Below are 9,883 nucleotides of genomic sequence, written 5' to 3' on the forward strand. Positions count from 1 at the left end.
ATTAATCGAATCTACGCATTTTGAAACTTCATTTACAGAGAAGGTGCAACACAATAAAACGATTTACCAACCTACATGGGACACCAAGAACAGCCAGGACAGGATAGTATATTTTCTCGATATCATAAAAGACCTCACGTATCTTGAAACCAAAGAACATCGTTTTGCAGTCGTGGCAATAATTGCCGTCAATGTTGGTGATAATTCTGTCTCTGGCAGTGAAACGTTTCATGGAAAGCATTTCAGTACAAATAGAACAGGAAAACTCTCCAGTGGGATATTTGGAACTTATTAGCCTGATGTTGTTCACGGTCACTGAACAAACAAGTTTCACTTTGGCCCTTGGAGCCTGGGGCATTTATGACATAATATAAAGTGACATCAGTGAACCGCCCACCGCCTTCAATAACGTTGTGGTCACTGCATGGTCGAAGAACAACGGTCATCCAAATGTCTGTCCTCACTGTCCGTCATCCAGATTACCTGAAACTACTCAACTCAGTTGGCCCATTTGTTAGAAAATTAGTTGCCAAATACACCAAGTCCAGCACGACTCCAACGCAATTTTCCGCTCAAAACACGTCTTTCTCAGTCCATCGTTCCTCTGGACCACTCTCCTCTTCAACAAAATGTCACAGACCTTGCTGTCAGTCAGCAGTTCCTGACCCATGTCAATGTAGAATTCACCAGGAGCACTTCAGACTTCATCATGAACCAAAGAACTGAATTTCGGTTGTGAGATGTGAGTGTCTTCCAGTGAAAAAGACAAACCCATCCATGGTTAACAAGAGAGGTGAAGGAGAATGTTAAATCAAACACCAGAGCAGACAAAGTGGTACAAGCTGGTGACACATCTGAACATTGGGACTTTACTTTTCTTATGAAACTGCAAGAAATTACTGAAATGCTAATCAGGAGAATGAACAGACAACGAGGGGCATCTGACACAAATGTGTAAATAAATAGCCCGAGCTTCTGTGGAGACAGAAGAATTAGGGAGTGGGAGTGATTCCAGTGATTTGGGACTCCTGGTTGGTGAAAATGAGAAAGTAATAAATGAAAGAAAAACAAACGATCGGTTGTTTAAGCCTGTAATGTGTACCAGTCTTCATGATGGAGGACTGTTCAGACTGTAAGTTATAACCTTCAACAAACCCTATCACGGAGGATAAGGTACTGAGGAACCGAACAGGTCGAAAGGTTGACAAGCTACCAGGAGCAAGGGACTTTTACCGAGGGGTTTTAATGGACGTGTTTGCAGGGACTGTGGATCAGTGCTTTGAATTTATTCTTCCGAAAATTCATTTTTTTCTGAAGGTTGCCGACAAATCGCGAACATGGCTCCCTTTTTGCAAACAGACGGCAGACGAAAAGCGAAGATCTGGAGCAGAGTCAGGTTGTCATGTTCTGTTTGCAAGATATTTGAGTGCGTGATCAAAGTGGAAATGACCAGTTCCTGTATTTATAGAAACTTTTGTTTTCCGTTCCTGGTTACACCTGATCTGAGGTCGAATTTGAAATCAGGCGCACTGGTGGGCCTAGAGTCACATATAGTCCAGATCGGGTAATACTGCGCATTATATCGTAGTGACACGATTGGTCCCGAAATAATCTGGAATGGTCTTAACATCGCAATCACTCATATTAATTGTCTCCGTGTTACGGACTAGATTACTATTGGTGAATGTCCTTTAAGATAGGCCATAGCGTGTGTGTGTGTGTGTGTGTGTGTGTGTGTGTGTGTGTGCGTGCGTGCGTGCGTGCGTGCGTGTGTGTGTACGTCAACAGAAGATAAAGGACGTTGTTGAAGAAGTCAGGCGGAGTTAGTTAGAGGAGAGAGAGGAGAGAGAGGGAGAGAGAGAGACACCAGCCTGCTAGTTTCTCTATCGATGGATGAGAAACAATAACTGTGTCTGTCACTACGAACCACGTATGGAAATTGGGAGTAATCCAGTGGAGTCCACTTTGTCGTTAACCTGTGGAGGGAAACAGATATTTGTGTGGACGGCCACGATTCGGATGCTTTTCGGGGTGAGGAAGTCACTACCGAGTAAAACTCGTTACCCACAACATCTCGTAATATAATTGACCAAAGAGCTCTGAGAACCTGAAATCACTGTGGCCATAGTCAGAAGGAATAAAGATTTAACAAAGACGATGTTGTACCTAGAATTGACGGACATGCGCGATCAACAATACATCCTTTACTGAACGAAGCACTGTTGCCGCTATTAGGGACGGGGACCCTCCGTTCCCTTTGTACAGGAGGGGAGGTTATACCCAAGTGTGCCCACAAGGATGGTCCCTCACCTGCCCAGCGGACAGGAAGGAATCCCGCGTTTATTTAACAGCTTACATTTAGTTGCCTCATCTGAACCTTCTTCATAAAAAATGCAGTCAGATGGTCAATGGCCGATAGACAATGCGTTACTTTTGACTTACAGGGTAAACCAAAAACTGCTAGAACCTGGTAACAAACGACTTTCATCTGTATGATCGGGCGTCGATGTATTTTCGACGGTTTGAATTATGTGCCGTTGTGTAGTTCAGCTCAGAGTGTGACTGAGATCTCGAAACCCTCCTGCTTTCAAGAAAATTCGAATCGTCGGTCAGGAAAAAACAGGTTGGCAACAACTGGCGTTGGTTTCAGCCACATAACAAAGAAGGGGCGATGCTCCGCTCCAGTACGACCGGGTCTCCAATGGGTAGATTGAGCAGTTATATCAAGAAGTTCATTCATTCGCATTGTACAACGGAAAATACCCCCCAAGAGGGAGTGACGTCAGCGCACTCTTGGCGATCCCCGCAGGGAATATCCCTCCAGGGCGCCCTGAGTTTCTTTGTGCCTCACAGTAATTCAGCGAACACGTCACTCCTCCGTTCTATAATTGGATCTGTTTAAATCTGTGGTATCCCTGGTGATGAACTGGCTCTAATCTTGCTGGCTGTTGCCTCTGCCTTCACCTTACCAATGAAGACTCGTCTTCAGAATTTATCCTTATAATTCCAATATAATGTAAATTTGCTGCTCCCTGTTTAACGTTCCGGTTTGTGATTCATCCCTGACCGTGGCCTTAATTCAACAGAAGCGGTGATGCTAACACCCTGACAATGAAGGTGGGGTCCCTACTCCAACGTTATTGATGATAACATTCTGGGATTGAACCATAGAACCATACAGCACAAAACAGGCCCTTCGGCCCACCATGTTGTGCCGTCCATCAAACCACCTTCACACTATCTAAAGCTTTCCTCCCGCATATCCCTCTATCTCACATTCCTCCATATGCCTATCCAACAAACGTTTGCACCTGTCCAATGCATCTGCCTCCACCACCACCCCAGGAACTGCATTCCATGCACCAACCACTCTCTGGGTGAAAAACCTCCCCCTGCAATCTCCTCTGAACCTCCCACCCATAGCCTTAAAGCCATGCCCTCTCGTCTTGAGCATTGGTGCCCTGGAAAGGAGCTGGCTGTCTACTCTATCTATTTCTCTCAATATTTTATATACCTCTATCATGTCTCCTCTCATCCTCCTCCTTTCCAGTGAATAGTGCCCTAGACCCTTAAACCTTTCGTCATATTCCATACACTCTAATCCAGGCAGCATCCTGGTAAATCTCCTCTGCACCCTCTCCAACGCCTCCACATCCTTCCTATAATGAGGCGACCAGAACTGAACACAGTACTCTAAGTGTGGTCTAACTAGAGTTTTGGAAAGCTGCATCATCACTTCGCTGCTCTTAAACTCAGTCCCACGATTTATGAAAGCCAACATCCTATAGGCCTTCTTAACTGCTCTATGCACCTGTGAGGAACCTTTCAGTGAACTGTGAATATGAATCCCAGATCCCTCTGCTTCTCTACACTGCAATGTACCTTGCCATTTACCCTGTACTCTGCCCTGAAGTTTGTCCTTCCAAAGTGTACCAACTCACACTTCTCCGGATTGAACTCCATCTGCCACGTCAGCCCAGCTCTGCATCCTATCAATATCGCTCTGTAAGCTCCGACAGCCCTCCACACGATCCACAACACAGCCAATCTTAGTGTCGTCCGCATCTTACTAACCCAGCGTTCCACCCCCTCATCTAAGTCATCTATAAATTTCAAAAAAAGTAAAGGTCCCAGAACAGATCCCTGCGGGACACCACTAGTCACTGCCCTCCAATCCGAGGGCACTCCTTCCACCACAACCCTCTGATTTCTGGTGTACATTCCACTACTGCATTTAATGTGGTTACTGCAAACAAGCAAATAAAACCCATCTCCAACAGCACTGAAAATGCTAACATTTAAATCGCTGGAGTAATGTTACTGCAGTGTGTCCGTCAATGTAGAGTTACTTAGATTAGAGCTGTTGCATGGTCCATGGCAGTCAATGTACATGGGGTGACCAGCAGTAATATTGGGACAGGTTTGTCGCCAGGACAACTGGAGTATCACCTTTAGGAGCAGCGTGAGTGACATCACTTCCAATATCAAGTTGGTGTCACCTCATTCATGTCAGAGCCGGAAGATCATGTCTCGATTTGGGACAACAGGGCCATCAACTCACAGAACTGTCAGCTCAGTGTCACCACCAGCCAAAGATTTGTTTCATGTTAGGCGGGTAAAAGAATGTCAAGTTTTAATGTGTGGCTGTTACCACACAGGACAGAACAGCGTCACCGCATTAATGGTTCAACGGCGGCTGCACCAGGAACGGTATCGTCAGCCTCAGGAATGATACAGGAATGGAACTAAGAAATCACTGGCGACAGAAGAGAAGGGTCGCCACATTTCCGGTCGCCATGCTGTTCGAGGTGATGGAAATGAGCAAGTCCCGTTCAGTTCGGGTGAAGCCACCAACAGTGAGGTTTCAGTACAATCTCCACAGTGCTCACCTTCCAATCCAAATGTTGCTCACTTAATAAAATAGACATTACATACTGACAAAGTGACCGAGAGGGCTGTGAATTTAAGGAATACAGATCATTTCTGAGCATTGATTTTAATGAGTCGACGTTCATGGGCTGAGCAGAACCACCTCTCTGCTGGAGTCCCGGCGCACTGAAACAAAAATGTGCCGATTGTTTACTACATGACTCTGACTAACACAGGGTATTGTATAATCTCATTTTATTTTCCGTGAAACACCGGCTGCTGCCAGCTCCCTGACGTACGCTGACTGGGCATTGGTGTTGCAGGAAGGTCATTGGTCAAATGACAATGGGGAGGTTGGACTCTAAACTAGTGTGTTACCTCTTCCTCATTCGTGAATCAGCAAGATTAAGGGACCTGGAGCTGAGGGACGGAGGGGTTTAAGATGGAAGGGAAACGAGAACCATGGAGATGGGTGGAGAAAAGTAACCCGTACTTCAATGTGCGGTTAGCGTCCACCAAACTCCGAGACCTAGGACTCAACACCTCCCCCTGTAACTGGATCTTTGACTTCCTAACAAACAGACAGCAATCAGTCAGGATAGGCAGCAATACCTCCGGCACGGTTATTCTCAACACTGGTGCCCCACAAGGCTGCGTCCTCAGCCCTCTACTCTACTCCCAATACACTCATGACTGTGTGGCCAGATTCTACACTAACTCCATCTACAAGTTTACAGATGATACCACCGTTGTAGGCCGTATCTCAAACAGCGATGAGTCGGAGTACAGGAAGGAGATAGAGAGCTTATTGGAATGGTGTCATGACAACAACCTTTCCCTCAATGTCAACAAAACAAAAGAGTAGGTCATTGACTTCAGGAAAGGAGGCGGTGTATTTGCACCTGTCTACATCAATGGTGCTGAGGTCGAGAGGGTTGAGAGCTTCAAGTTCCTGGGAATGAACATCACCAACAGCCTGTCCTGGTCAAATCACGTAGATGCTACGGCCAAGAAAGATCACCATCGCCTCTACTTCCTTAGGAGGCTAAAGAAATTTGGTTTGTCCCATTTGCCTCACACCAACTTTTACCGATGCACCATAGAAAGCATCCTATCTGGATGTATCACGGCTTGGTACGGCAACTGCTCTGCCTAGGACCGCAAGAAGCTGCAGAGAGTAGTGGACACAGCTCAGCGCATCACGGACACCAGACTCCCCTCCTTGGACTCTGTCTTTACCTCTCGTTGTCTCGGTGTAGCAGCCAGCATATTCAAAGACCCCACCCACCCGGGACATTCTCCCTTCTCTCCTCTTCCATCGGGTAGGAGATACAGGAGCCTGAGGGCACGTACCACCAGACTTAAGGACAGCTTCTACCCCACTGTGATATGACTATTGAGCGGTTCCTTTATACAACGAGATGGACTATAACCTCACGATCTACCTTGTTGTGACCTTGCACCTTATTTCACTGCACTTTCTCTGTACTGTTACTTTTTTCACCTGTGCTACATCAATGCATTTTGTACTAACTCAGTGTAACTGCACTACGTAATGAATTGACCTGTACGATCGGTTTGTAAGACAAGCTTTTCACTGTACCTCGGTACAAGTGACAATAATAAACCCATACCAATACCACAGGGAGGGGATAATGTGGGTCTACACAGGAATTTTGGTGGGACGACACCAAGAATGGTTTACTTGGGTCTACACTGCGAAGTGTATGTGTGGAGAGACACAGAGAGGGGTTTATGTGGGACTAAACAGGCAGCGATTTATGTGGGGCTAAACAGGGATGTATTTTTGTGGGGCTACGCAGGGAAGGGTTTATGTGGGGCTACATAGAGAGGCATTTATGTGGGTCTGCAGAGAGATTGTTTTATGTGGGACTACACGGAGAGGGCTTTATGTGGTTCTACACATCGGACGGTTTATGTGTGGCTGCACAGAGAAGGGTTCATGTGGGGCTGTACAGAGAGGGATTACGTGGGGTTACATAGAGAAGTGTTTATATTGGTCTACGCAGAGAAGGGTTTATGTAGGGCTCCGCAGAGAAGGTTTCATGTTGGCCTACACAGAGAGGGGTTCACGTAGGGCTGCACAAGGAAGTGGTTAGTTTGTGGACAAAGAGAAGGGTTTATGTGGGACTACACAGAGAACGTTGTATGTGGAGCTGCACAGAGTGGGTTTTATGAGCAGCTACACGGAGAAGGGTTTATGTGGGCTACACAGCAGCAGCCAGGTCTGTTGCACAGCTACTGGCTCTGATGTACAGCAGGGTAGGGTGGAGACAAGGGGATCTGTCGTGATAGGAGACTTCACAGTGAAAGGGTCAGACAGGAGGTTCTGTGGCCGTGAACGAGACTCCAAGATGGTGAGTTGTCTCCCAGGTGCCAGGGTCAAGGACGTCTCCGAGCAGTTCCAGAACATTCTCAAGTGGTAGGGTCAGCAGCCAAAGGTTGTTGTACACATTGGGACCAACAACATGGGGAGAAAAATAGGTGGCGTCCTGCAGAGTGAATATGGGGTGTTAGGCAGAAGGTCCATAAACAGGAGCTGAAGGGCTGTTATCTCTGGATCACTGCCGGTGCCACTTGCTGGTGAGGGGAGGAATAGGAGAACAGAGCAGGTGAGTGTGTGGCTGAGGAGCTGGTGCAGGAGGGAAGGGGTCAAGTTCTTGGACCATTGGGATCTCTCCTGGGGCAGAGGTGACCTGTACAAGAGGGACGGGCTGCACGTTAACTAGAGGGGGACCAATAATCTGGCAGGGGGATTTGCTGGTGCTGCTCGTCAGGGTTTAAACTGGTCTAGTCCAGGGATGGGATCCAAATTATGAATGTGGCAGATGAGAAGGACGAAGCAAATTGGACGTTACAGTGAGTAAGGAAAAGAGACGGGACAGGCAGTGGCAAGGCAGGGAGTGAGGAGGGTCTGATGGGTTAAACTGTGTATATTTTAATGTGAGACACCTGACTGGTCAGGCAGATGGACACAGGACATGGGGTGGCCCATGAGATTATGGTGTTATAGCTGTTATGGGCAGGACAGACAGCTCAGTGTGCCGGGATATATATGCTTGGGGCATGAGAGAGGTGGAGGCAAGCTGCAGTTTTGATTGGGAGAACATCACAGCGGTATTTAGAGAGGATAATCCAGAACTTCCAGCGAAGCAAAATGGGTAAATTTTCTAAATCAGAAAGGTGTACTCTCTTTGATGGGATTATGATACCCATTCCCTGCCCACCTCCAACCCCTCTTCCTGGCAATAGCCAGCAGTATTTAGAGGAGGGATCTGTAGGGAGATCGCAGATAGTTGTCGGAATAATAAGCTGTGATAGTTATACACAAAATGTGCTGGAGTAACTCAGCAGGTCAGGTAGCATCTGTGGAGGGAAATAAACAGCTGGAAGTAGGTGATTATATCTTCCCTAATATTGACTGGGACGGCCACAGTGTGAAAGGATTAGATGGGGCCAAATATGTGAGTGGGTCCAGGGTAGTTTTTTCAAGCAATCTCCCAGAGAGGAGGCAACACTCAACCTCCTACTGGGACATGAGTCTGGGCAAGTAACTGACCTGTCAGTGGGGGAGCACTGTGGCACCAGGGGTCATAATCCTATTTTTTTTAAATAGTTATGGAAAATGATATGACTGGTCCATGAATTCAAATCCTAAATTGGGGAGATGCAAATTTCAATATAATTATACAGGAAGTTGAAAGTTGATTGGGAGAGTCTGTTAACAAGTGAAAGGATTTCCAGAAAGTGGAAGTCTTTAAACTTGGGATAGGAAGACTTCAGGGCCAAAGTCTCCCTGTTAGAGTGAAAGGCAAGGCTGGCAGGGTGAGGGAAGTGAATTAGCTTCATGATAGATATTGAGTATCTGGTCAGCAAATCATAAGGAGGACCTCCCACATTCGCAAAGACGTACACATGTGGCCTACCCCAGAACACACTTCGCAAAAAAAGACGCATTTCACTGTGTTTTGATGTACATGTGATCACTAAAGATATCTTATGTCAGGTTTAGGCAGATCAGCTGAAGTGAGTGTCTTGAGGAGTATAAGAAATGTAGGAGAAAACTTAAAAGGAAAGTTATAAAAGCAAAGAGAAGATGTGAGATTTCCCTGGTCAAGCAGGTAAAGGGGAATCCTATAGGGTTCGATAACTATATTCTGAGCAAATGGGCAATTATGGAGAGAATAGGTCCCTTCAAGGATCAATGCCTTTGTCCATCTGTGGAGCCACAGGACATGAGAGAGTTTTTACATGGACACTGGTCATCTTTATTTACTGCAGAGAAAGACATGGGAGTTGGTGAGTAGAGTGAAGAGGATAGTGAAATCCTGAGACACACAAACAAAACGAAATTGGAAGTGCGGACGATCTGAATAAATCCATGGTGCCTGTATGGGATGTTGTGGGAAGTAGGTGAGAACATTGCTGGGGCTCTGGCAGAGATTTTTGTATCGTCCTTAACCATCGGTGAGGTTCTGGAAGACTGGAGGATGGATAACGTTGTGCTTTATTGAAGAAGGTTTTAAGGACAAGCCAGATAACCGCAGTGTGGTGAGCCTCACATCAGTGGCGGTAATGTTACTGGAGGAGATTCTGAGGGACAGGATTTGGAAAGGCAGGGCCTGTCAGGGACAGTCAACATTGCTTGGTCCATGGGAAATGATGTCTCACGAATTTTACTGAGGATGTTTTGAAGAGGTGATGAAGAAGATTGATGAGGACAGGGTGGTGAAAGTTGTCCACATGGCTTCTGGCAAAGCCCTGAAAACTTCCTGCCTAGTAGGCGGGTCTGGAAGTTGAGATCACATGGGACAGAGGGTGAACTACTGAATGGATACAACACTGACTTGGTGGAAGGAAGCAGGGGTGGAAGGGGAAGGTTGTTTCTCAGATTGGAGGCCTCTGACCAGTGATGTGTGGCAGGGATGGGTGTCGAATTCGGTCGGAGAGAAGACTCAGAAGACCACTATTCTCGTTCAATCTCTTTCTTTAT

This window comes from Pristis pectinata, chromosome 33, assembly GCF_009764475.1.
Source record: "Pristis pectinata isolate sPriPec2 chromosome 33, sPriPec2.1.pri, whole genome shotgun sequence".
In the NCBI taxonomy this organism is placed as follows: domain Eukaryota; kingdom Metazoa; phylum Chordata; class Chondrichthyes; order Rhinopristiformes; family Pristidae; genus Pristis; species Pristis pectinata.